Source organism: Gavialis gangeticus, unplaced genomic scaffold, assembly GCF_001723915.1.
Source record: "Gavialis gangeticus isolate Ggan-Ray unplaced genomic scaffold, GavGan_comp1, whole genome shotgun sequence".
NCBI lineage: Eukaryota > Metazoa > Chordata > Crocodylia > Gavialidae > Gavialis > Gavialis gangeticus.
In genome coordinates, this window is record NW_017729011.1 from 26382508 (window position 1) to 26407885 (window position 25378).

Below are 25378 nucleotides of genomic sequence, written 5' to 3' on the forward strand. Positions count from 1 at the left end.
GGGACCCCCGGCCCCGCGCCGCTGCCCCTCGGGCCGTCCGGGGTTTCACGGCCGCGCCGGGCCGGGCCGCGTCCCTGGGCGGGCGGCGAGGTGAAGCTGCCCCAGATTTCTCTTTCCCGGCGCTGAGGAGCTGCAGAAATGCAAAATGCGAGGAGCCGCGTGTAGGACCTGCCCGCTTGGAAAAGCCCCGGGGAAAACAATGGTGTTTTGTAAACTCGAAATAAGAGAGAGGGCTGCGCCGCGGTCGCCAAACAAGGGTCCCTGCCTTTGTGCCGGGGAAAATATTTCTTGACTAGCACAGAAAGAAACCCTCGGCAGAAGTGCAGATATTATCAAAGGCGTCTAATTGTATGGGGGAAGCAGGGCAACCGGGCTGACTGGCAATAAAAAGATATCAACATGTTAGCCTTTGTTGGATCACAGCACCTAGTGTGACATGACATGGCAGCCCGCTGTGCGTGCCCCCAACGACTGACAGCAGAAGGAGCTAATGGAAAGAGGGAGGGGGGCACGGCCAATCCAAATTCGTTTGCCCAGAAATGTTATTAAATCGGGGGAGAGAGCGCGGGCGGCGAAACGCAGGCTGTTCGGTCCCGGCTCTGGCAGCCGCGGCCGAGGCTTGGAGAAGTTTTCTGCTATCAGTGAGGCCTCCTCGCGAAAGTGTAAAAACGGCCCTGCACGCAGGCACACACTCGCGCGGCGGCGTGTTGCAGCACACGGGTTTCACGGGCAGGCGCCTGGAGGCGAAGCCGGGAGTGAATTGTGCTGCACGCCCGTGCCCCCTTCGCACCCCCGGCCGTGCCGCCGGCCACATGCCGGGCTGGTATTGAGTGATGCTTTTTTTAAAACCAAAAATGAGGAGTGAAGGAATGTGCAGGCAGCGATCCAGTCAGGTGCCTTTGTTATCCTGCATCCCGTGCCCGCAGCTCAGAGGGAAAAAAGAGAAGGGAGATTTCCAAAAATTTCTGAAATTTCTTAGTTACTTAAACTTACTTTAAATAGCTTTTCCCCACATAGCAATGCAATTTAAAGGTCAGCTTTGTCCAGAGCTCCCAGGACTGGATTCGGGGCTGTGTGTATCTCTGGAAAACCGGGCTCTCCTCTGCCTAATGAAAGCAAGCTTCTGATGGGTCGGATATCAGACCTTAAACCTTTCCCTGGGTCAGGAATGATTGCTGCCTACCCCGTGCAAATTTGGGTGGGGGAATTTCACATGAGAAGGAAAGGAGAGAGCATTTTTCAATTTTATTTTTTTGAATAAAAATGCTGGCGGCTGGAAGCTGCTCGTCTCGTTGGAGCGCAGGGTAAATCCGGGGGGAGACGGACGAGCGGCCGGAGCGCGGTTCGCAGTGGTCAGAGGTGCCTGATAAATGCAATTTATCACCCAAATATCACCGCTGCATCCGCGGGCTGCGCCTCTGTGCTCTGGCTCTGCTTCAGCCCCTGATTCGATAAGGTGCAGGCGGTGGATATTACACGCTGGTCTTTTGATTTCCATGTGAACTGCTGATACATTTGTGGGGGGAGCATTTGATTGCAAGGAGTTTAGGGGACGATAGCGCAGCGGTGTAGCAGCATTTTGAGGGATGGATCCTGCGAGCCTAATGCAAAAGAAACTGCCACTGGTGGTAGTAAAGCTTTGGCAACGAAAGGGTGGCAGGATTGGGCTCAAAGTTGGCACTTTACGCTTTGTGGAGGGGGGGGGAATGAAATCTCTCTGATGCAGGGGAATATTGAATGCACAGTGATCAGTCCTGGGGAAAAATGAACGAGATCTCTGGTTTTGCCGCAGTAAAATCAATGACAATTATTTGCTTAAAAGAAAGTATTTCTTATAAATGTAGGGTGCAGTTTCCTGCTTCAAAACCATTCATGATTTAAAATATGAGCTTGGCACACTCCTCCCTTCATTTAATCATGGCTGTACTTGGCGTGCTGTCGTGATCTAAATGTTCAGCGTTACATAAAGGTTGTGTCTCCTTTCGGGCTGTTTGGGAACAGCATTCGTGCCGGCTCCCAGCGCTCGGGGCTGCTCGGGGCTGGGGCTTGGGTGCTGAGGGCAGTCTTTTGTCTGCGTCTGCCGTGTGTAGAAAATGTGTCCTCCTGTCGTATCTCTGCAAAGCAAAGGTGGCAAAAGAGTTCCTCCTTTCACAGTCCCTGCAAACGGGGACCTGCGAGCAGTAGCTGATATTCCAGCATTTTTCATTCGCATTACCACTTGGTGTTTTGCTCAGGGTAAGAGGGGAAATGCATGGGCTTTTCTCTCGAGCACCAGGACGTGTCGGGCATTGTTTTAAGCATCCACGCTGGATGCCGTGAAACATTAGCACAGATTTCTGGCATGTATTTCTGCTGTTCCTGATCTCTGGGCCTTTCTTTGTCAGTGAGTACACTTATTTTTTTAAGTGAAATCAACCTGGAACCGAGCATAAGTAGAGAGACAAAAGAAATTCAGTTGGGCGTCATTACTATGCTAAATTTTAGCCTTTCCAGATTTTGGAACTGCTTTCTGGAGAGCAGAACAATAGGCTGGTGTTTCCCAGTTAGCTTTTACATTTAAAACAAAACAAAAACTCCCTATTAGGAAATGTCTCCCTCATTTTTGTGAACGTTCGTGTCTTTTCCAGCGGAAGAGAGCGTTTCTGTGCCGAGGTCTGTGGAATGCAGGCAGGATCCGTGGTACAGGAGATGTCTCGAGCTCTCAGCCTCTGCCCCACGTAGCCCCGATCATAACCATTTACTGGCAGGAAGCCTCTGTTTTGTTTTCAGTTTCATCGTTTTTTTATTGTTGTTTTTTAGCTGCAGAGTCCCAGTCTCGTTGCCCTCCTCAGTACAGACGTTCAGATCCTGAGCACGGTAAATTCGGCAGTGTTAATGTTCCACTCTGCTCTTTGCCTCTGCTCAAGATTGGCACAATCCTTGTTAGTTTGCCTTGAGCAAATAGCCTGAAAACTGCGCAGGGCTCAGAGACCGGGAGCAGCATAAGAACTCGCTCAGAATATGGAGTAAGGATGAATGTACAGCATCCAGTATAAATCTAAAGAAAGTGTCTGAAATGCTCTGCTATTTTTGCTGAAAATTCGATGTACCCCTTTACATCAAACCAACTGGCCATGTTAACAATCCTTAGCAAAACCCGTTTTTAATAGCACCTCCAAACAATTTTGTGCACAGTTATGTGAAATAAATGAGTCACTGGGAAAGTTTAGGAAACGTTACTGTTATTTCTGCAAATGACGTCACCAGAATAGCCGGAGACTGGGCTGCAAACCCGGAGCTTGCCCCCATGCCGGCAGGAATTCATCCCCACGCAGCCTGTGTGAAGGGCTGCAGAGGAGATCGTTCCACGGGCGCTGCACAGAGACGCGAGGTTGATTCGGAGGATGTGTAGTCAATGCTAACACAGAGATTGCTTTGAAGGAGACTTATGAATTTGAGGAGGCAATTCTGAATTCGAAGCAAAATTTATTAAGTGGAACTTTTCTAGTTTACAAAACAACGAGAACAATTTTACACTCAGCCACAGTAGAAAATGAGGATGATTTTTTACGTAACAGGCTACGTGCAATTATGTTAAGTAGAGGAGTAATCAATAATATTTAAACTAGTAGCCTTGGAAATTATATAAAGAAAAAATAACCAATAAATAGGAAAGGCAATGTGAAAATATTCTTCTTTGAAATATCTAGTTGAAATGGAAATTTCAGACTCTTAGCACATTTTTTTTTTATTTGTTTGTTTTCTTTTAGGGTTGTGATTTTTTGGGGGAGGACAGAAGGGTCTAAATTTTTTTAATAAATCAAAAATATGCATGGCATTCTTTTAACTGTAAATAATACACCATGGTCAGCATAAGGTATATAAATCCCGCTGTCCTTTTGCAGGCAAATTGTTGTAGGGGTGTATTTCCATTCTAAGTGCATACACCCTCCATGCTCCTCTCCACATGGATCGGCATATAAAGAATTATGAGTCTTAAAATGCTTACTGCCATGGGGGACTTGAAAAACCAAGGGATATTTAGTAATAATTAAAGACTGTGGTGATTTATACAGATTGCTGGGAAGAAATGTTCAGGAGAAAAAGAGATTCTCTACACGCTGCAGTTACTTATGACTCAACTCCAACAGAAGATCCTGCATTTCTTCCCAGGCAAAATTCACAGCACCCTTTCTGTAAAGAATACCACTCACCCTGCTTTGTGTGACGTCGCAGAGTGAATCCAGCATGATTTTACTTAACATCTATCCTTCCCTCGGCGTGCAGCGTACAAAAGTTACTGTATTCTGTGGACTTGTGCCTGCGTTCCTTGAACGCCTTCAGTGGGAGACTTGGTTGCACCAGGAATGAGGACTGGGCCCTCTGTGGATGTAATAACATATATACTTAAATATAAACATGCTCGCTCCCTTGCCACCTTTGTGTGGAGTGTGTGTGTGCACGCCCGCAGCCCAGCGTGCACGCACAAAGAGACCTTTACACTTTTGCTGACTTGCTCAGGGAAGGAACGAGTGGGGCGGCTATTAAAATATTCTTTTATTCTTTATCATTGTTACCATCATGCAGAGGGGCAGGCAAGCCAGGTTTTGTGCCATGAAATCTTGTGCGGCTCGGTTTTGATGGGGGTGTTTGCGCCGTTCAGTTTTCGTGATGGTTTTGCAAGGGTGGCAAATGCACGGATGTCACTTATGCTGCATATTATTGAAGAGTAATTATGTGCTGCTTAGGCTGAATTAGACCATTTTCATGTGTTGCATAGGAAGCAGCCATCACTGGGCTGTGTGTTTTACCTCTAACAAGTGACAGAAAAAGCATATTAAAATGCCGTCCGCTGCTTAGTTGTACTGGATCAAAACAGATATTTGTGGAATAACTAGAGAGAAACAGTGTTGTTTACTTACATTTTCCTTTTCTGATGTGTCATATATATTAGTGCTACTTATCAAGCAGTAGAAAATAAAAAATTAAAGAGTGAGAAGTGAATTATGCAGTAACCCTCAGTAAAGGAAAACAAGCCATGTATTACTCTTGGATGGTGTGCTGAGGTAGAAAGGGTTTTTGGCATGATTTTGAGATGACTGCATTACAAGGCAAAATTTACTCATAATGAAATGAAGTTTCTTGTTCTTTCTAAAATAAGAAATGCCCACATTTATTCTGAAACAAAGGAGCCAGGTTAGCAATGTGTGAAGACACAATGTAAAACTTGACAGATGAATTAGCTGGCCGTTACCTTGCGAGTCAGTGGCGTTTGGGTTTACGTTGGAGCACAGGATTCGTCCTCCTGCTGTCGCTGGCCTGAATTAGAGTCCGTGGGCAGGGAACTCCGACCAAGTGATTTTTCAGTACAGGACCCTCAATCCATACAGCGCTGGTATGCGGTGTCTAAACTTACTAATTAAAAATACACTAAAAAATGCAGGGTCACTATTGCATGGAAGCTAAAAGCGTGCTCCAATTTAAGAGATTAAAAAAAATGTAAGTGTGAAGCATGCCCTGGTTAAATTCTGGAAAAGAGACAAAGTTTTTCTCTATAAGAAACTGGGGAAAAAAATATATTGTTAGCTGCGCGTCTAACTTAAAGTAAATGCTGCAAACGGCAAAGCGCGGGGACGCTGAGCTGGAGCAAACAGAGCGCAGGAGATAGAGGCATAATTGCCGTCCGTGACAACAGCCTGGTCTTTGGTTCTAGACACAGTGCTCAGTCGTGTTTGTGACCAGCACATTAACACGGGGCAAAATCCTGCTTGCCGTATTCGGGTGAATTGCCCTATCCCCTGCCTCCCCTCCCGCCCCCCCCCCCCCCCCCCTTTTTTTTTTTAGATGCTGCTTTAATTCAGGAGCCAACTGAGGCAGATCTTTAACAGAGAATTTCTTTCAAATTAGTTACCTTGCATTTGTTTTGAGCTCTTGAAATTGCTTTGGCTAGACTGATATTCCTCAAGTGAAATATTGCTGTATTTTTTTGGAATGTCTGAAATTGCTTAAAGTGTTGCACCTTGACAAACTTGTCCAATCGGTATGAGTAATGCAGTCGCAGAGATTTGGCCCAGGCATTGGCATCAGGAGGTGTTATGAAAAGTAAAGACAATTTATGTTTGTAAGAATGGTTGGGAGTGGGGGAGCAAACGGGGATGTTTTCCCCTTGGAAGCATGAACAAACCTTGCTCAAAACAGCAGTTTTGCAAAATAAAATAAATAAGTTGTGTAGCAACAGCTGGTATTTTTAACAAATATTTACCCTGTATATATGAACAATGGGCATAAAGAAAATATGCATTTGCCATTACTATTTATCTGACATTTACTGTAGTTGCAAAATATTTCGTAAGTAGAACACATTATATATAACACGTTATGCAATTTAATGCAGTGTATGCTGAAGTAAACTTGCTTGTAATGAAGTATACCGCTTGCAGTATCCTTTTTAAAAAATAACAAGTTCAGGTCTTTATTTCTCAGAGTTAAGACTGTGCTTATATGTATATTATAGTATGTAATAATTATATCAGCCTTGCAAAATTGTTATGGAAATTTCCAGCCCCAGCTCAAAACAACTCGTCTGTCTTTGATGATTAAAAAAAGGTTTTTCTTACCCATCAAAAACTACTTGCCACAGGCAACTGATCAAGTAGACATTTGCAAGTTTGTATTACAGTTAAGGAATTGTAATTTGGGTATCTCCAGTCTGATACGTTGTTGGTGTGATTCATCCTTGAATTTGTAGAGTCATCCAAACGCAGAGCTTGTGAAGATATTAAATAACTTGCTCAGTTAAAAATAATTTCTCTTTGATATCACAGTAACAAAACCAAAGAACGTAGTTCTTACAGATTTTATAATGCTTTTTAGTCAGACATTTCTATTAGTAGCTGACACATTTATGAAGAATATATCCTCATTTCTGTGGTTATTTATTTGCTTCTGGAATATCTTTGGATTTTTCTCCCCTCGCGTGCTCAGTACCTTCTGCAGATTTTAAGATGAAATAGCATACATGTAACGCCCGTGCATTTCCCTGGGAGACAGACACATGCATGAAAGGGTAGAATTTGGCTTTTGATTTCCCTGTAATTGGTGTATGAGTTGAGTGTGTTGTTTATAATGTACAAGAGCACACATGTGTTTTCTTAGAGCTAATGGGCTGTACGTGCACATGCTGGGGACCAAACCCTGCTTGCAGCTGACTTCAGTTCAGTAGTTTGCTTGAGTAAAGCATCGGTATTTGGCCCCCTGTATAGTTTAGATAGGCATACAGACATTCATCATTAAAAGAAATCCGCGTAGGACAGGCTACCACAGCAGTGTTTTGAAATTGGTACACTTATGATGGAGATATTAAACAGGCAACTGAAAGTGAGAATACTAGTCGTTTCCTACTTCGTTTCAGCCTTTGCTTACTGGATCCAAAAATGACTAATTATTTTCTCAGCCTGGTAAAAACACTTGCAGTTCTGCTTGTAATGCTGCCTGCTCGCTCTCTGAGCGCTGGCGACAAAATATGAGAGCGCTGCGAGCCCAAATGCTGTGGCACGGAGGTGTTCAAAAGCCTGGTAAGCAGAAACGTTCGTTTGTTAAGTGATTGGTTTGCGTGGTGCTGAGAGCCCTTATCTTCCCGTGAAGTTGGTGGGAGTTGGGGCCGCTGTGCACTTTGCAGGATTGAGTCCTAAGGGTGCAGCATTGTACCTGCCAAAATTCATTAGTGAGAGAGGTTATCGTTCTCATTAGCATCCATCGGCTCCACAAATCAGTTGTTTTAACCTGTGGGATCCTATCTTTTGACATAATCGGTTTGCCTACAGCTAGCATTTTGATATCGTTTGATACATTCGAGTCCTGCAACTCCCCACGGAAGCATGATTTCACAGCTTTCCTGTTTTCAGGCCTTTTCTCAATATGTCACAATCTCAACCCCGTTTCATGAGGACTGGTTTGTTTTACGGGGTTTTGCTTGGTATTGTGTCACGGGGGGGGGGCAAGAGACTTCCTAGCAAATCAAAATAGATACTCTAAGAAATCTGGAATGAACTGCTAGTGGTGGAAAAAACTCAGTGAAACAAGCACAGAATAAGCAAACTCTTCTCACTCCGGTTTTGAGGTGAGCTTTGTTGCAGTGAAGTACAACCCTTCACAAGACAACCTGATGATCCTGGCACCACCCATAAATACATGGGCTTTTTTACGTACGTGTCATTGTGGTTAATGATCCGTGGCAATCAGTCAGTAATTCAACAGTCTTAAACAATTTTGATGGCAAGCTCTCCCATTTTTTGCTGGATCTAGACAAATTAGTGGCAACTGCCTGACACAGTTTCAGGCTTTGGTTTTGTATTAGCAATGTGTTCATTTGGGGGTATATTCATCATCTGCTAATTATTCAGGAAGTCCCAACAGTCATTCTTGCCAGATCATTCTGAGTACCGCATTTGCATCTTTGCATGCCTGGAAAAGTTGTTTTCTTCTGAGAGCTGGCAGTCTAGTAGTCGTGCTTCGCAGGCTGTGCGCTGCACGGGGGTGCGACGCCGTCGTTTTGGAGAGGACGGCGCCTGCGCTGCGGTGTAGTCTGAGCCGAGGTCGGCGGCACAGTCCTTATATAGCCGTCGTCCGTGTAGGAAAACACCCCCTGTTTCGAGTGGCTTGTGCCGTGCGTGAGTTCATGTCACTGGACTGAGCGGGGGGGCTGAGACCATGGCTTCTGGCAAGTGGCAGTGTGCAGCGTCATGCACGGTCCCTGTACGTGCATGTCTGGAGGGAAGCCGGTGGGGCTGCTCGGGGGATACTGGTCTGTGGGGATCGGGTTCTTTTTAAGGTAAAACACTCTGGATATTCATATTAAATATTAAAATTGGCCCTGCGAGTCCTAGTCAACAGTCCAGCTTGACACGGCTACCTCTGATGACAATAAGACTGCCACATAGGTAGGGGGACGGGGAGGGCTAGCTCCTGCTTATCCTGCTGTCAGTGGGAAAAGCAGAGCTGGCGTACCACGTATTGGTGTGTGTGCGCATGCTCCCACGAGCAGCTGAGACTGTGGAGTGTCTTTCTTCCTGTTAAGAAGCTTCTCGGCCTGCTTGAGCATGCTTTGAAAAGGCACGCTCGTGTGCGTGAGCATGCGTGTGGCTGACATGTAGGGATGGGAATCCAGAAGCAAGCATCTGTGGCCGGCCTTGCCGCTGACAGCATGGCATCACACAAGTCACTCCATCATCTCTCTGCCTCTCGCTGCTTCGGGAAAGCGAAAGCATTGCAGTTGTTGTTCTTCCTGCCATTGGGCCGTGAGGTTTAACGTGGGAATGCTGCAACGCAGACGTGTTCAGACTCCAGGTCTCGAATACACAAGAGCCCTACGCAGACAGACAGACACATAGGCAGTGCTTTGGGGGAAAGTCACGTCTCTGCAGACAGTCCGCACAAAGCCTAAGCATCTCCTACGTTTCATTATTAGGGTTAAAAATGGACTTACAGACTCCATCATTCACAGCTGGTCAACTTACGTTTTTACACAACTTTCTATAGAAACACATCTCCCAGGTGTAGTAGTCGTGGTATTATTACTGTTGTTGTCATAGTCATCGCGCATCAGAATCCTGTCACTTCCATCAGAGATAATCAGCACTTAAACAAACATTTTAAAAACCGGAAAGCATGAATTTAACTTTCAGATTTTGGTTCCTGCGGTGCTGGGGGTGCCAGGAAGCGATCGGGCTCAGCAGAAGTCCAACAGCAAAAGCAATAAAAAAAGAAACCCCGCTGAGCGAGATCGCAAATGTAGCACTGGACCGAAAGCGGGAGAATGGCTGCAGACCCCGTGGGCTCCCCCGGGCCCGTGCAGCGCCGTCAGCGCCGTGCGGGCAGCGCTTCGGCCAGGGGCAGCGAGGCGAGGAGCAGCACGAAACGCGGAGCCGGGCGGGGAGGGGAACGAACGGCACGGCCGGGGCAACACGGGAGCCGGGCGGGGGGGGACTGGGCCTTCGCAGGAAGCCAGAGGAGTTTTGGCAGCATAAAGAGCGGTGGAGAACAGGCTGGCCCCAGGGTAAATACAACTGCACCGAGACTGGTTTATCTCGGGCCACTGAGGGTCGTCATGCCCCCCCCTCCCTCCGGGGAGGAGTGGAACGGGGGGGCCTGGCTCCTCGCTGCCCCTTTTCCCCAGGGCCTTGTGCCGAAGCGGGGCCCTGGCAGCGAGGCGGCCCAGGAGCCCCCGGTGCTGCGAGATCGGCATGTGCCGACAGGCGGTCGCCGCCCTGCCTGGCCGGATCCCCGCTGGGGACACGACTCCCGAAGCAGCGTGGGGCGCGGAGCACCAGGCAGAGTCGGGGAAAGCCAGGTTTCTGCTGCGGACCTTGCGAGGGGGCGTAAATGGTTCCTCTGACCTTTATTTTCCTAGGGTCTGTTTCTCCCTGTGGCCTAGCAGGAAAGAAACTGCTTCTGTATTCCTAGGTATCGTGTTGGGCCCTGGGGATGGTTCCTGCTTGCTCCTCTCTGGATTCACTTTCATCTAATCCAAACACCGAGAAGTCTGGAGACAGTCTTGCTTTTATTTATGCACATATATACAAAACTACTTAGTCGATGATTTCACGTATCAACAGTTGCCTAGGCCATAAGCTGCCCACACAGTTTTCCTTTGGAAATCACCAACGTGCGACAATAGCAGCGTTGAAGCCGCACACTCTCCAGCCAAGAGCGCTTGTTCTGGCATTCACATGGGCACAGATATTTCTGCCAGTCGCCTTTGATGCCCAGGGCAGGGCGAAAGGCAGACTAAGAACCGGTGCAACTGTGGGGAGTTACAAATACAAACTGTAGGGCAGCGGTTCCCAGGCTCGGACAGATCGTGCACCACACATTTAAAATGATACCACTTGAGTCCCACCAGCAACTTTTTCAGTTCAGTCCTGTGCCACCAGGCAGTTTGTCCCATTTAAAGTAATCATAATCAGCCTGTTACTGCGTACCACTGACAGGTTGCCTGTGTACACGGGTGGTGCCCGTGCCACGAGTTGTCTCAGGAAAGTCCCTGGAGGCAGAGCGGGACAGGCAGAGGACGTGGAAGGCCGTGCTGAGGTTACTGTGTAGACCTGGCTCTTCAAACCTGCAAGCCCTTGCCTTTTGCGGCAGGTAACAGCCAGTGCTTGCTGCCTGATGGAGTGAGACTTAATTTTTGGGGGGGTTGTAAGAGACTCTCATTAGAGTAACGCAGGGAGAGCTGAAGGACAGCTGGTTTCTCACCTCCCCTCTGTAATTATTCCTCCTCCTGCTCACGGGCTGAAGCCGTAAGTCGCACGTGGAAGACGCGCGAGGGTGGGAGTGAGACTGGGAAGACCCCGTCCCAGCACCGCGGTCTCTGCCGCGTCATGCGGAGACAGATGTTGGTGCCGTGGTGTTGGTCACTGGCAAGCAGCCGCCTCGCCCTGGCGGATGCTTTGGGATGCTGGAGAAGTCTCGGCCATCTCTGAGCACGTCCCTCCCATGCCAACGTGGTCCAGTGGCAGGCATGCTGGCTTGGCCCAGCCCCTGGATGGCCTTGCGGGTGTGAAATAAATTCGTGTCCATGCTGCCTGTGTGACTTGCCTTGGAGAAACCGCAAAGGGGCAGGGAGTGTCCTGCGGAGCAGCCGTGCTCAGCCCTGCCTCGGGCTCCGCCGGCTCCCCCAGACCAGCGGAGGGCTTGGAGCGGGCAGTCTCAACCGGGGGCCGTGAGATCCTTTCAAGGGGGGCACAGGTTCCTGTGCAGTTTGAACACTGTTGGGTGTTAGAAATATTCTGACTTGTGATCTTTGTGCGTTCTTTGCAACAGCAACATTGCTCTCTTATTTTTCTGTAGTCTAAAAAAGGGTGAAGACTAAGAGCTGGCATTTTCTGCGAGGTGCCTTCAGTGTAACGAGGTGGAGACGCGCAGCTTAGACTAGAGGTGCTGGTGGATGGGGCCGTTCTCTCTCGGGCTTTCTCCAAGTCAGCGGCGCGTCGGCTCTGCTCAGCCCCACGGCAGGAGAGAGCCGGCTGCGGTGGTCTGTGGGCATTCAAGATCCTACCTGACGTAGCTGGTGTCATGGCACCAACTAGCATTTCCTTGTTGAACTCGCCATGCTGATGTTTGCCTTACTGTTAGGTTGTATAAAAATAAAAAGCCATAGCAAGTAAACGGTCTTTCTTTCCTACATGTCTTACGAATATCAGTTGTCTAGGATAATTGAAGCCTGTTACATTTGTGGGGTTTTTTTAACTTAAACATTTAGCTCACATTTTGGCACTGGTTGGTCTGAGTGCACAGCGGATACATTCAATGACATGAGCTATAACATTCAATTTGTTGGATGCCACAATTAAACCTCAGCTTTTTCACCCAGGCATTTAAAAGCCAATTGCAAGTTGTCACTCAAGCAAGAATACATATAAACAAGGGCAAGGCATAGCCCCAAATCCTAACAATGTGATTTTCATCACCCTATCAGTCTTTGGGGAGTCTTCAGCTTCCATCTGGAAGTACCTTCAACCCTGTCCAGCTTCGGATCTCGAAATAACGAGAACAGAGGAAAACCAAAATTACATGGAGTTTATTGCCATTTCAGAAGGAAAAAAGTGTTTGCAAAAGTTTATTCAGGAAGCCAGGGGAAGTTAAGTGGGAGACATTTGCCATTTCATCAGTCTGTTGGTGATAGCCATTCATGTCATAAATGGCTTGTGTCATTTGATGCCAAAAATAACACAATTTTCGTCCCCAAAGGCCTATAGGGTTTTTTTGCAATAAATGTTTATTTGTTAATAATATACTTTAAACAGCCCAGTCTTGACCTCAAGTCTCCAAAAGAATCCATCTTCTCTCCGAAAAATCCTACAAAGTTTGTGTAATTTTTCTGGGGAGGTGTAATTGATGGGGCAGTGAAGGGTAGTGTGTTTGCTTTAACTACTGCAGCTGCGTGGATTAGCTGTTTATAAGGGCCTACTGTGCTTTGAATGGCTACTTTCTTAGATTTCAAACTCTGGTTGACAGCACTTCCTAATGGTTTCATGGATTTGCTTAGGTTTGATCAGGAAAAATAAATTTCTGTATTAGCTCTCCCATTGTTCTCTCCTCCTCGCTGCTGTTTCGCAGTCTCCGAAGCAGTGGCACGCGGAGGTACCGTTTCATTGATTAGCCTGCTCTGGGCGGCCTGCTGCCAGGTTAGGGACAGGGTAACCGTTTCCAGTGGCTGATGTGGGGCCCCATCCTGCGCCGCCCGCCCCAAATCTCCCAGTGATTGTAGTGGAAATTTTGGGTGCTCAAGGAGCCGCTTGTTTGCAAATAGTTTTCAGTCGAGTCTCTTCATGTGTGAATAGGAAACTCAAGTGTAGCTGTGTGTGTTCAACATGTGAAACGCTCTTTTTGCTGACAGTGTCCCCGGGGGGGTTTGGAGGGAAAAAAAATAATTATGAGTTGTGCAAATCTGCACAACAGATAATTGTTGTTGTGTGAGAAGAAAAATGCTTTCACAATTCAAGTCAAATCGGTAGAACTTGACTCTAGAAGAAACACAAAAACAATCGTATTGAATTTAAGGCCTATTATATAAGCTTTAAGTTGCCTTTCCAACAGTGAGAGCTGGATTTCTCCTGTTGTAGTATTCGCAGGACGTCAGTGATACGTAGTTGGCAGTCTAAAGATTGCCTTTCCTGCGGGATTACTACCTGCCGTGTCTCGGGTCATGTTAAATCCTCTGTTTCATCAGTTTGGGTCTAACATCACAACCAGTCTGCTCTTCCTCTGATGTTGCTCTTCATTCCTATTTGCCTTAAAAGGCAAAGTATTAAAGCATTTGTTGAAATTTTTTTGTTGGCCTTAAAACAGGGAGGGAAAGTTTTTAGTACAAGCATCTTTGGTGCAAAACTGCAGCATTTTGAGTTGCTACAAAGGACCTTTTTTTTTTGTTTTTTAAGCTTTCTATGAGTCCATGTGTGTCTAGGGGAGAGTCTCATCTGTATCTAACCTCCCAGAGCAGCTTTTCAGATTTAATATATACTGACTGAGAGCACCCGCAGTCAGTCGGGCATTTGGGTAATGCTTGCAGCAGTATGTGTGAAAATGGATGGAAGTCACTTTCTCTTCAGACATTTCATGTGTGGGCAGTTAAATTTTCTGGATTATTGGCATACTTGTGAAACTCCCTTAAAACTCATCCCTTCGCAGGCGGGCTCCATATTGCCAAACAGCAGCAGTTTGTTGCTGGGAATATCGGCCTGTGTCTGATTCAGTTGGGACTTTTTCCATGTGTGTTGTTGATCCTTATACTGGCAATCGGCATTTCTCCTCTGGGCCCTGATCCGGAAAACACTTTCAGCACGTGCTCAGTTTTGCTTGGATGCTTTCTGTTCACACGAACGACGTTCCCCGGTACACCGGGGTTGAAGGATTGAGGCCCGAGTGACTCGCCAGCAGGCAAATGCTGATCTACTTTCCAGAGGGGTTTTCTGTGATAGAGCATTTGTCACCTGAATAACTCTCCTGTACAAGATTACTTTGAATGACAAAGGCTTGACTTTTCATTGCTGCCTGTTCTGGTTTCTTTAAGAGAGATCTCTGCCTCTTAAATTTAGGGAGAGGTGACTCTGTCTGCTTAAATTACAAACTAATCCTCACTTAAATCCAGAAATGTTAAAATACTCAGATGACAGTGTTAAAAATGCCTTTAAATCTTCAGCGGGGCTACAACCTGTGCCCCTTTGAATCTTGATGCATTTCTGCACTTTCTGGTTCCTGTGGAAAGGCTCGGTGCAGAGCGTGCTGCCCGTTGCCTCCCTCCCCAGCAGGACAGGGCTTTTCCTCCCAGTTTTCCCTGTGGCTTGGGGGCCTTCCCTGTGCTGACGTGCTCGCCGGCGCTGGGGACAGGAGTGGTGTCCTCAGCAGGACCCACAGGATCCTGCAGCCTCTGCGCAGGCCCCACCAAGTGAAACGCAGAGGGGCAAAGAGTCTGATCATTGCTAACACCGGGGTAGTTGTGTCAAGGGGAGCAAGGAGCCGTGCGTGCCATTGAGTAGTTGCTGCCTTTTCAAGAGGCAAAAAAGATGCTGACATGAGCCAAAAGCAAACTAAGCGATGGGGTGTCTCCAGTGGTTTGGGTCTTCAGGAGGCTGTCACCAGCCATCCCGCTGCTGGTCACGCAGGCGCTGACGTTGGACGTCTGCTCCTGCGCCTGCCCGTGCCTCGGGCCCTCTGACGCAACATCTGACTCCAACCGTGCACGTGAGCTCTCGCACCAATTTGGGACTTTTCTTGCAAAAGCTCCCAGCCATTTCTGCCCCTGCGCAGACGCAGCTGCAGCTGCAGCTGGAGAGCAGCTCCTGGCCCGCCGGTGCTGTGGCCGAGATGATTCCTATCAGAGTTGTGTCTCTGCGCCTCGTACACTCTCGTAAGATCCAACATCAGCAGCGCTAAATGGACAAATGAGCAGGAGAGAGAAGAAAAGCAAAGGAGCAATTAAATGTAACTTTTCATCATGAAAAGGATTTCACTGGTTTATCTTCTAATAAGATTATGTCACTAACACAAGTACCCAGAAAACCCCTGATTGACAGGCGCCTGTACTTTTATCAGGCAGTGTGACACTAAACCTCGGGGCCTTTTGTCCGATAGAGTGAGCTAACGGAAACTTGCCATCCTAATCCCCTTATTCATGTCAAGCACAGAAAAGAAGTGCTGCTCAGATGGCACCTTACAACAGTGTCACCTCCACCCCCTCGGAGCTGGATGGACGTGGGACATCTTCTGCTTTGTCCAGGCTCCGCGCCCCGCTCGGCTGGAGCCGCGCTGCCTACTGTACGTGCAGCCCCTGTCCCAACGGGTCCAAGCCGCTCGTCCTGCTGCTCTTTGTGTCGTGTCTTCCCGCACTGGGAGTATCTTGTCATATTTAAAGTAGGGGGATTCGTACATCTGCTGCCAAGAAATCCTGCAAACGGTATAGACGTGCCACCGCTTTAGTACTTTTTAATTTCTTTAGAGAAAATGCCGTCTGTACACGTAGGTTTTTCCCTCTGCTCCCTGCGTGTGAGGGGCTGCCTTGGGCTGCATTAAATCTGCCACCTCGCAAAAGGAGCTGGAGGGTGGAGCTACAAACAAGCAAGCTTTTCAGAAACGCGGCGTCGGAGAGCACGGCAGCACGCTGTTGTGCACGGTACCGACTAATGGGCTTACCATTTCAAAAGCTTACAGCAGAATTGATCGTGTCGTGCTAAGAGAGCAGATACCTACAGAATTCACTCCCGGTGTCGTGGAAGTCAACAATTCATCCCAATCACTGGCATTATCGTTTCATAGCTCCAGTCTTTTCTTAGGAGTGGGAATTCCTTTGTGCGTGTCCCTGTGGTAACCTATTTCAACTAGTGGTTCCCTGTGGTGCTTTATTTACTTGTCCAACTGTTTGGAAGTCTGTTAGTCTAAAGATCAGATGCACTGAAACAAATCTGATTACTTTAACCAGTCCTGCAAATTCTTCTTTCTCCCTTTTTATTGACTTCTCTTCAGCTAGAACTAATACACATGCAGCAGGTGGGCAAGTATGTCTCCCAAAGTTTAGCCTCTCAGAGTTACCGTGAGCAACTATAAATCTTTCTGTTTTTCTTGGAAAATGTGGGAAACCACAGGTATTTGAAAAGTTGCCTCCGCAGTAGGTTTGCAGAGTCCGTACTGGTTGCCCAGATTTCTGAAAAGGAAGTCACTGGAGTTTTAGGATTATTCTGCGTTTCAGGAAATGGGCTTGTTCTTTTTTTTTTTTTCAATTCCATTTTAAATATTCAGTGTTTTGGCAAATGTAACCAGAACCAGAGGGTAGGGGAGGGAAGCAGCCCTAAGAGTTGGAGATTTTTTTTTTCCTAGCCCAGCATTGTCAGTCCAAATAGTAGCTGAAATTTCATAGAAAGAATTTGCTGAATGCTAATGGAGGCAGGACAAGCTGCCAGCCTGGTGTTTAAAGGGTATTTTTCCCCTCCTCTTTGTTTTTGTGCAAAGTGGGGTTCATTTCCAGGAGCAGAAAGGAGCTGTTACTGGTAATCAGTGTTTCGAATATGTTTACCAGCAGTTCTGAAAATGGGTCTGCGCGTCTGCGGGGGCGAGGAGGATGCCCTGCAGAGCTCGCGGCACCTGGAGGCGCCCACCATCCTTCTCCCCATTGTGGAGCTAGAAGCGTGCGTGCTGGATTGGGCCCCGGCAGGCCGAGCCCCAGCCCCCGTCCTGCGCAGGACTCGCTGCCTGCCCCCGCACAGACGATCTCCCGCTCCACAACGGTTCATGTGGGGGCTTCTCGGTGTCTCATTTATAACCATCTTCTCTCCAGCATTTGCTGTTGTTTTGTCAGGCTTTATTCGTTTTAACTTGCATATCAGGAGCTGCAGTCCAACCCCGCAGAAAACACTACAAACAAGGCACACTTTTAACAAATAAGTGAAGGAACGCAGCAGATAGGAGGGTTCCCGTTTAGCGGAGGTTGTATCATTACATCTGATGGGTTTTGATTGCATTTGGCGCTCAGCACCGTCTCCAGTTTGACTACAGGCATGTAATTAAGGGCAGAGTCAGGGGGAGCAGCAGAACCCCATTAAATAAAAACACCTGAGTGATCAGTGAGGTTAATGAGTGACTCTGCTGTAAGCTGATGGGCTAAGTGGAAGCAAGAGTTGAGTTGTTTTGCAGATGACATCTCGGCGTTATTTGGAAATGTGTGCACGATGATGAAAACATCAGGCTGCCAAACAGTCCCAAGCGAAACGCAAGACAAGGGCTATAATTCTGTCGTGCCAGAAATTCCAGAAAACAGTAAGATGCCTGGACGGTTCAACAAAATAGACTTTGGAAAACAAGAGGAGAAGCCCTTTTTTTTTTTTGGACCTTTTTTTGAAACGTCTGGACTCCTCTCTGTTCCCCTCTGTGCTTAAAAGGCAGTAATTCATTTGCAGAAGAGGTCCTCCAGCAGGATGTCACAGTGAAAACGAACAGGTCTGTTTTATTAGCAGCGAGCTGGTCGGGTATGTTGTGCATCTATCAAAGGCACCAAGCCTCCTGCCCGGGGGAGCGCCGCGGACCCGCACGCAGCAGCACCGCGGATCCCGGGACACGTCCTGGCCCCGCCGAACACGAGGGTCAGCAAACAGGGACGCGGAGGTCCACCTCAGCGCTGGCGGGGCGGTGTCCTCTGCTGCCAGGGCACTCCGCACTACCTTGTTCTGACGGAAAGAAAAATAACCCTTGCTTAGACTGAAAAAGAAAAAAAACAACTTTGGGGATTAAATTTCAGAGCCTCCCCGCCTCTCTCCCAACCCCCCACCAAAAGCTGAAATGATTTGTGTTCAGGGGTCTGTGACCCAGGGAGGCATCCAACAGCCGAGGAGGGAAACATTTGGAGTTCAGAGGGACAGTGGGTATAGATGACCAGCGTAAGACAATGCAGATGTTTCAGATCAGGAGTCCTCTAGTGATGACAGGAAAGTGCCCTCCAACAGACCTGCTGATTTGGCTCTCATCTAAGGTTTTGTTTTGGTTTGGTCCCCCCCAGCCCCACTTTTTTCCTTGAGATACAGCACTCCAGTATGGCCTTTGGTTCAGGGCTCACCAGGAAGGATACGTGTCTCTCGCCAGGCTCGAGAAAGAAACCGAGCGTCTGAGCGGTGCTTGTGGCTGCGCACATCTGGCAGCAGTGACCGTGAGGGGCTGATCCTGCTCCCCCAGGGGCACGGGGGGGTGATCCGGGTGCCCCGCCGCGCGCAGCGCTCCAGGGCACTGACGCTTCAGATGAACAAGCAGCCGGGGCCTCCCCCTCCCTCGGTGCAGGACAGCATTTCCCTGGGCGGGAGGCACCGAGGACAGGAGGAGCCCCCCGGTCATCGGACCCCGGCCGCGCGCCGGTCCCGGCTGGGCCGCGGGTTTGTGTCTGCAGAGCTGCCTGTCCGGGTGGTTCCCCGGCCTGCTCCGCTCTGGCCGTCGCCCGCGCAGGGCGCTGCGCTCCCGCAGGTAGCTCTGCCGTTGCTGCGACCGGCGCAAGCAGAGAGAGGGCGTTTGCCGTGTCAGCCTGAAGCCGGGGCAGATCTGCACCTTGTAGACTGACTAAGTCAGAGACGTGTAGCACGAGCTCTCGCAAGCAGAGGGCTGCTGCCGAGGGGCCGCGGGAGGCCGAGCTGCTGAACGGAAGCAGCGAGTACGCTGCAAAGGGCACAACCGACGTTGCCAGGCATCGTCCTGCGAGCAGCCAGGCCTGCGGCGAGGGCTCAGCGGAGGGCACGGGGGCGGCTCCTTGGCCCCGGCCACGCCGAGGTGCCCAGCCCTCCGCTGGCTCCGATCGGGGCACGGGGCGAGCGATCCGAAAGGAAAGCGTTCCTTTCAACAATCGTTGCTTTAGCTTTAGGCCATCAGTTCAGGGAGTGTAAATGCCACGGGCGCCTCTGGAAAGGCAAAGGTGTCTTAGCTTCCCGTTGCGCTGCGTGCTCGGTGCCACGGCCCCGGGGGTGCAGAGCCAGGTCGCGCCCGCACCACGTCCGGCGCCCCCGGGCCCGGCAGCGTTTGGCCCGAAGCCGCCTCGCAAGCAGCGCTGTGCGGGCCAGGGCCGTGCCAGGCGTCGATCCGCCCTGGCCCTTCTCTCCACCGGCTCCTCGTGGGAGCGTCTCCCACCGTCTGCTCCAGACCGGGCCCGGCAAGCAGGCCCCGAGCTCTCGCCCTGACAAATGACCTTTAGATAAGCGTGTCGTCACTGACACGTGGCTTGTCCAGTTCGCCTCGTGTTTGGGGGCAAATTCTGTCGCCCCGCTGACAAGCCACCCTCCTGCCTGGGGCTCTGTCCCTCCTAGGAAAAGGGCGAAAGTCTATTTCGCGTCAAGTGAGAGTTGAGGAGCCCCGTGCCCGCGCCCGGTGCCTGCGGGTGCTGATGGGCCACGCTGGCGCTGCCCGTTCACAGCTTGGCTGTCGGCAGCGAGCTCTGGTGGCGCGCGCCGCATTCCCTCGAGCTAAGCTTCACGTTTCCCCTTATCTGTTGTGTTGCTGCTTTCTGTGTAGCGCAAAGTGTCTGGCCAGGTCGGAGCACGCTGTGATCTCCTGCCACAGCGCTGTCACGGGGAGGTCACAGTTCAAGAGCCCTCTTCTCATCTGCTCCCGCGGAGGAAGAAACGCTCTGCCGGCATCTCGGACGGAGCCTCTCGCCTGCGAGTCCTGGGACGTTGCGGTCGGGCGCTGGACTTGTGGCGGGGATCGAGCCGTGGGCTGTTACGGCCCGGCCTCAGCCCTGGCATGTCTCAGTCGGGAGAGGAGAACGAGGCTTTACGACTGCACGCAGGAATGCGCACTGGAAATGCGAAGGAAACGTTTTCAGGGAAGATTCTCTTTAGAAACAAATGATCCTGGTTTTCCATTTTGGGGCTGTTCGCTCCAAAGCCAAGCAGTCTCCGTTCCAGACGCAGCCTCGGCATGTAACGTTTGGGCTTTGAGACACCGAGGAAGTGCGCGGCCCGTTCTCGATGGCGCGGGCAGCCGCCGGGTACCCCCGAGTGCCAGCGCGGGTGACCAGCTGGTTCTTTACGTTGTATGCAAATTAAAACTACATCTGCCTCCCATATGTCCCCGATGCGCCGCTTACATATGTTTTTGGATGTGTTATCTTAATCATATTTATAGGCCAATGCAAAAAATGAAGTTTTAAAATGTTTTTAGCTCCATAATAATAGAAAACTAACAACTGCAGAGCAAACGAGACGTTTGCCACACTCCAGTTGTACTGTGCCATTATGATACGTACTCAGGAATTGTATTTCCTCAACGGAGTGAAATCTCTGGACAACTCTGCTATCTCACCTCTATTTTTCTTTAACCGAGATCTAAAGAAAAACTAATTGTGCGTCTCTGACTGATTGGTGTCCCACTGAAGTATGGTTCTAATCCTTATTAACATTCTCCAAAGTCATGCATGAAATATGACTTTTGCGCTACACTCTGAGGCATATGTTTTCTCTTTCCAGTGTATTTTTCAAAGTATCTTCAGCCCTCACTGCTGTTCATTATTTTAAGATAGGTTTAAAGTTTGCCACAGTCTCAAAATTGATCCAGTACAGAGCATTGCAAGGAAAAAAATGACACATCATTCTGTTCATGAACACAAATTGCTTCTGATTATTTAGCTTTGAATGTTCCCCTCATACTGTTTCTATTAAAAGCTCCAGTATATTTACCCTTGATAGTGTCTTCAATTAAGTTAAAAAGGGTCCCTTTTCTATAGCAGTATGTAAAGAAAATAGTTGTTACAACCACAAAATTACCGTAAAAACCTGGTTCTAGTAAAGTACTACTTCAGTTCAACAACCACAGCACGAAGTTTGCTGTTTCCTTGTAAACTTTCCAACCATTAGATAAACAGACGCTTTATCTTTGTATAGGAAGGAGCGTCATCCCTTTGTCTTGGGGTGGTTTTCACAGCTCTCTGCAACATACAGGCTCTCTTAATGAGACGAGCCTTTTTTAAAACCTGTTAATTGAGATCTGAAATTTATTCTCTTGAACCACCCCTGACGCCGAACTTTACTGCGTGCGAAACATCGCTAAGGAATTGGTGAGCGCCTCGTGGGGTCTCCTCGTTCGCCGTCTCGGGAGCGGGGTTCATTTACACAGCGACAAGGGGACGAGCAGTTGTCGCAAGGGGCGCGCCGTGACTTCGGCACACCGCTTGCACAGAGTCGGGAATGGTTCATTTGCCTTTAAAAAGCTCCCTGACCAGGGCAGTGCTCCTGGCTGCAGAAAAGCTGCCTTGCCTCGTCTTCCCACGCTGCAACGTCACTCGTCTTCCCAGGCCACGCAGGCGCAGACCCGAAGCAAACGTGTCGGGAACCCGGCCCGTGTCAGGGAGTTTCCACAAGTGATTTCATGTTGCTGGGAAAACCCCTCCACCTGCACTAGCGCTCTGATCCCTCGCTCCTTTTCTTGTCCTTCAGAGGGGTTTTACCAGAGTCCAGATGGTGGAGCGGAGCCTTTTTTATTTTATTTTATTTTATTTTGGGAAGGGGGGTACTGTGCTTCTATCCAAATTACTTTGTTCCCATCACTCTTGCAGTGGGGGCACGAGATCAGCTGTAGGGATTTGATCAGAAAAGAAACAGGAAACATGAAAAAGAAGAAGGAGCAGAATAGTGAAGTAGGTCTGGGGAGACGCAAGCTAGCCCCCCTTTAAAACAAATCGTAGCAAGGATGCTGCTGTACTTGTAGCCGGCTCCCCGGCTTGCAGCGACTGCAGTGCATCTCTGAATGAATACTTCACATGCTTGAGGCTACAAAGCTGCTTGCGCTTTGAAGGCACGGGGGTATGGAGGAAAGGGCTGTTTGAAACATGTCGCTTTGAACTGCGGTGGAGGGTCCCATGGAGCCGGCCACCTCGGCCCTGCCCTGCTCCCTCCGAGATCTGGTTCCAGTCTGCGAGCCCTGGAGCCAGGGCAGAGTCTGCTCAGGTGGCCCCACTGTGAGATGTCAGGCTGATAAGTGAAAGTAGAGACTTACTCGTGAAGATCAAGAGTTTGCTGCATGCGCCGAACCTCGTTCTCCAGGCAGTGGCTCCAGATGACAACAAAGGGGTTTTCTGCCTGGACAGACAGATGCTGCCTTTGCAGAACGGTGCCTTCACTATGAAGTCTCAGCCCGGGCTCCAGTAAAGGCTGTCCCGGGACTGCGGTGGATTGCATCAAGAGGAAATTCGGAGCTGGGGGGCGGGAGGCGTTAGGTGGATCTGGAAGATCTTTATGAACAAATGTTTTTTATGGAACCTATAAAAGAACAGAAATATTGATGATGGATGGGTTTTACAGCACTGCGTCTGTTCAGAACCGGCAGTTCAGGGCTCAGTAGCATTCCTGCCAAGAAAGCCAGATCGATGGCTGGTTCTGGGACATCCTGGAAGCACCGACTGCTCGTGAAAATAAAGTACTGTAGCCTCTCCCTGTGCAGTTTGCGGGCTTTGTTATTACTTCTGTGGGTCCGGACCAGGGCAGCGCTCTGCTGGCTGCTGTACGAGCCGATACGAATTGGCAGCATCTCCGCCAAAGAGGCTGTTTTCTCTTTGTGTTACTGAGGTTTCCAGGGTGAAATCCTGTCCATAATTCTTTGGATAGCCTGCTGAAACGCTAGCCCTTCACTCCCACCTCCCACGCCAGCTCTTCCAGCGTTCCTCCGGGAAAGGGGAAGATCCCGAATTTGGGGGAAAGGAGAAGCGAGCGCAGGGTTCAGGCAGCCCGGTGATGGGCTTCAAATGGCCGTGCACTGCACAAGCACTTCTGAGAAGCACACTTCAACTGTTAATCCTGGCACGTCCATCGAAAGCAAACCTGAGATGGTGTGTGCACATCTCATGGATTCAGCTAACGTCCTTCTGTTTAGTGACTGAAGTTACTCGCACCGAGGAGGGATACAACACTGCCGGGCTGACCCAACTCGTGAGAACAGCGTGAACCGAAGAATTAAAAGAGTGACTGTCTGCAGGGAGGGGGTGGTAAGGGATGTGAGGCAGAAATTTGTGAACAATTACCGATTGTGAATAAAGTGAGCACCCCGCGGCCTGCTCGCGGAGATATTGCAAACAGGCCAGGAGGTGCAACTTGACAGATTGCTTGTGTTGAACCGCCTTTGCTCAGCAGCTCTTCTCAATGCAGCGAGGGCCGCATGCTTCTTCGTTTGCTTTAATTTGGGTGCTGACAGTAGGTAGCAGTGCTAAGCTCGCAGCCAGCGAGAGTTCATGTGCACTGGAATGGGTTAGACCTGAAAATGCAAGAAATGTCAAAAGAAAATATTTTGTTCCTGGTGTTTGAATTCGGTTCACATAAAGCTGGGAGCACAAAGAGGTTAGCAATCGCAATTTTTTGCAGCCAAATTTTCTCTCATTGATACCAAAATCACTCTGCCAGGCACAACCTGTGCAGAATTCATGCAACTGCGTGTAGTTTTGACCTGTCAGAAGGACACTGCTGAAAGAGTGCAAGCCTTTCAAGCCCTGGCTAGAAACAGTGTCATTAAGCAGCAATAACTTCAGAGAGAAGCTTTTAATAACTATAATTAACATTTGTGGTTGTTTTAAAGGCATAGGAACAGGCAGCATGCCTGTTTTAAGGGAAGAAATGAGCTTTTAATTTGATTTCCTGAAGGCCTTTGGTTTTACTACTTATCGATATCAGTCAGAGCTCGCAGCCCAGAGGCCGTCGCCTTTGCAGCGAAGGCTGCGTCCGGCCAGGACTGACACCAGCCACCGCGGCATCTGCCCCTGCCCTGCGGTCCGTGATTCCGGCTCCGTGGCCCCTCCTGCCCCTCTGGGCGGGTGGGCATGGACAGATCCGGCGCGGTCCTGTGTCCGAGCGCGAGGGGGTGCATGCCGAGGGATGGGATGGGGGCCGGGGGAAGCTGTCCTCCCCTGCGGCGATTGGCTGGCGCTGGGGCAGGGGGGCTGTGTGGGGCAGGAGCAGGTGGCAGCCCAGCGGCAGCCTCCTCAGACGTGCTTGCGGGCTGCCACGTGCTCGGGCCAGGCCTGGTGCAGCTTCGGCCAGCCTCCCCGCATGACGGTATTGGAGACCGCTGGGATACTCGGGCACGCGCCGAGCCTGCGCTACGGGAGCTGGGCACGTTTGGGGCACAGGTGCAGGCGGGGCCAAGGGAGGACACGGCCACTGCATCCTCCTGACGTGCGCTGAGCCCTGCCCGTGTCACAAATGCTTGTCCTGCCATCCTTGGCGTGTGAGCCAGCGCGGCACGAGAGCGCTTCCAGGGGCTCGGCGCCTGCTTTGGGAGGGTCCCGGGCTGTCCCGGGGCTGCAGGCTGTACCCAGAGCCGCGGGGTGAAGCAGTGCAGCCCCGTCGCTCTGTGGGCGGCCGACACTTGAGAGAGATGTCCGATTGGGACCCGGGCACCGGGCAGTGTAACTGACCCCATCACGTGGCGTTTGTCCTCCATCCTTCCCCCGGGGAGAGCGGGTGCAGCGGGGTTTTAAGCAGTTTTGCTTTGTGGTGATGCTGGCGGAGGCCGGGTCCAAGGCACAAGCTGCGCAAGGGGAACGGACGGGGCCAAGGCTTGTGCTGGTCTCTGTTTCCAGAGCCCAGGCCAGACCCTTCCTCCCTCCCTCCCTCCCTCTCCTGCCGGCAGCAGCTCCCCTGTCTTGCTGTGGTTCGGCTTCAGCAGACGCCCTTCGCCCACGTGGACCACAAAGACGGTGCCCAGGCCAGGCCAGACGCGGGCTGCGCTGGCTCGGGGACGCCGGGTGCATCAGCTGGCCTGCCTCTCAGCTCGCCTGGGGCAGGTTTGGCGCTGGGCAGTAACCATGTGGGTCCCCACGTCTGCCGGGCGGCCGAGGCGGAAGGAGATTCTGGGCGTCCAGTCACCTGTCCTTCGTGGAAGCCGTTCGCACGCC

General features: G+C 50.0%; 1 protein-coding gene across 1 annotated transcript in view; it reads left to right on the plus strand.

The window, feature by feature from the left end:
• LMX1B (LIM homeobox transcription factor 1 beta) overlaps positions 1-25378 on the plus strand; it is a 97171-nt gene that overhangs the window by 880 nt on the left and 70913 nt on the right. The gene's annotated exons all lie outside the window — the stretch shown is intronic.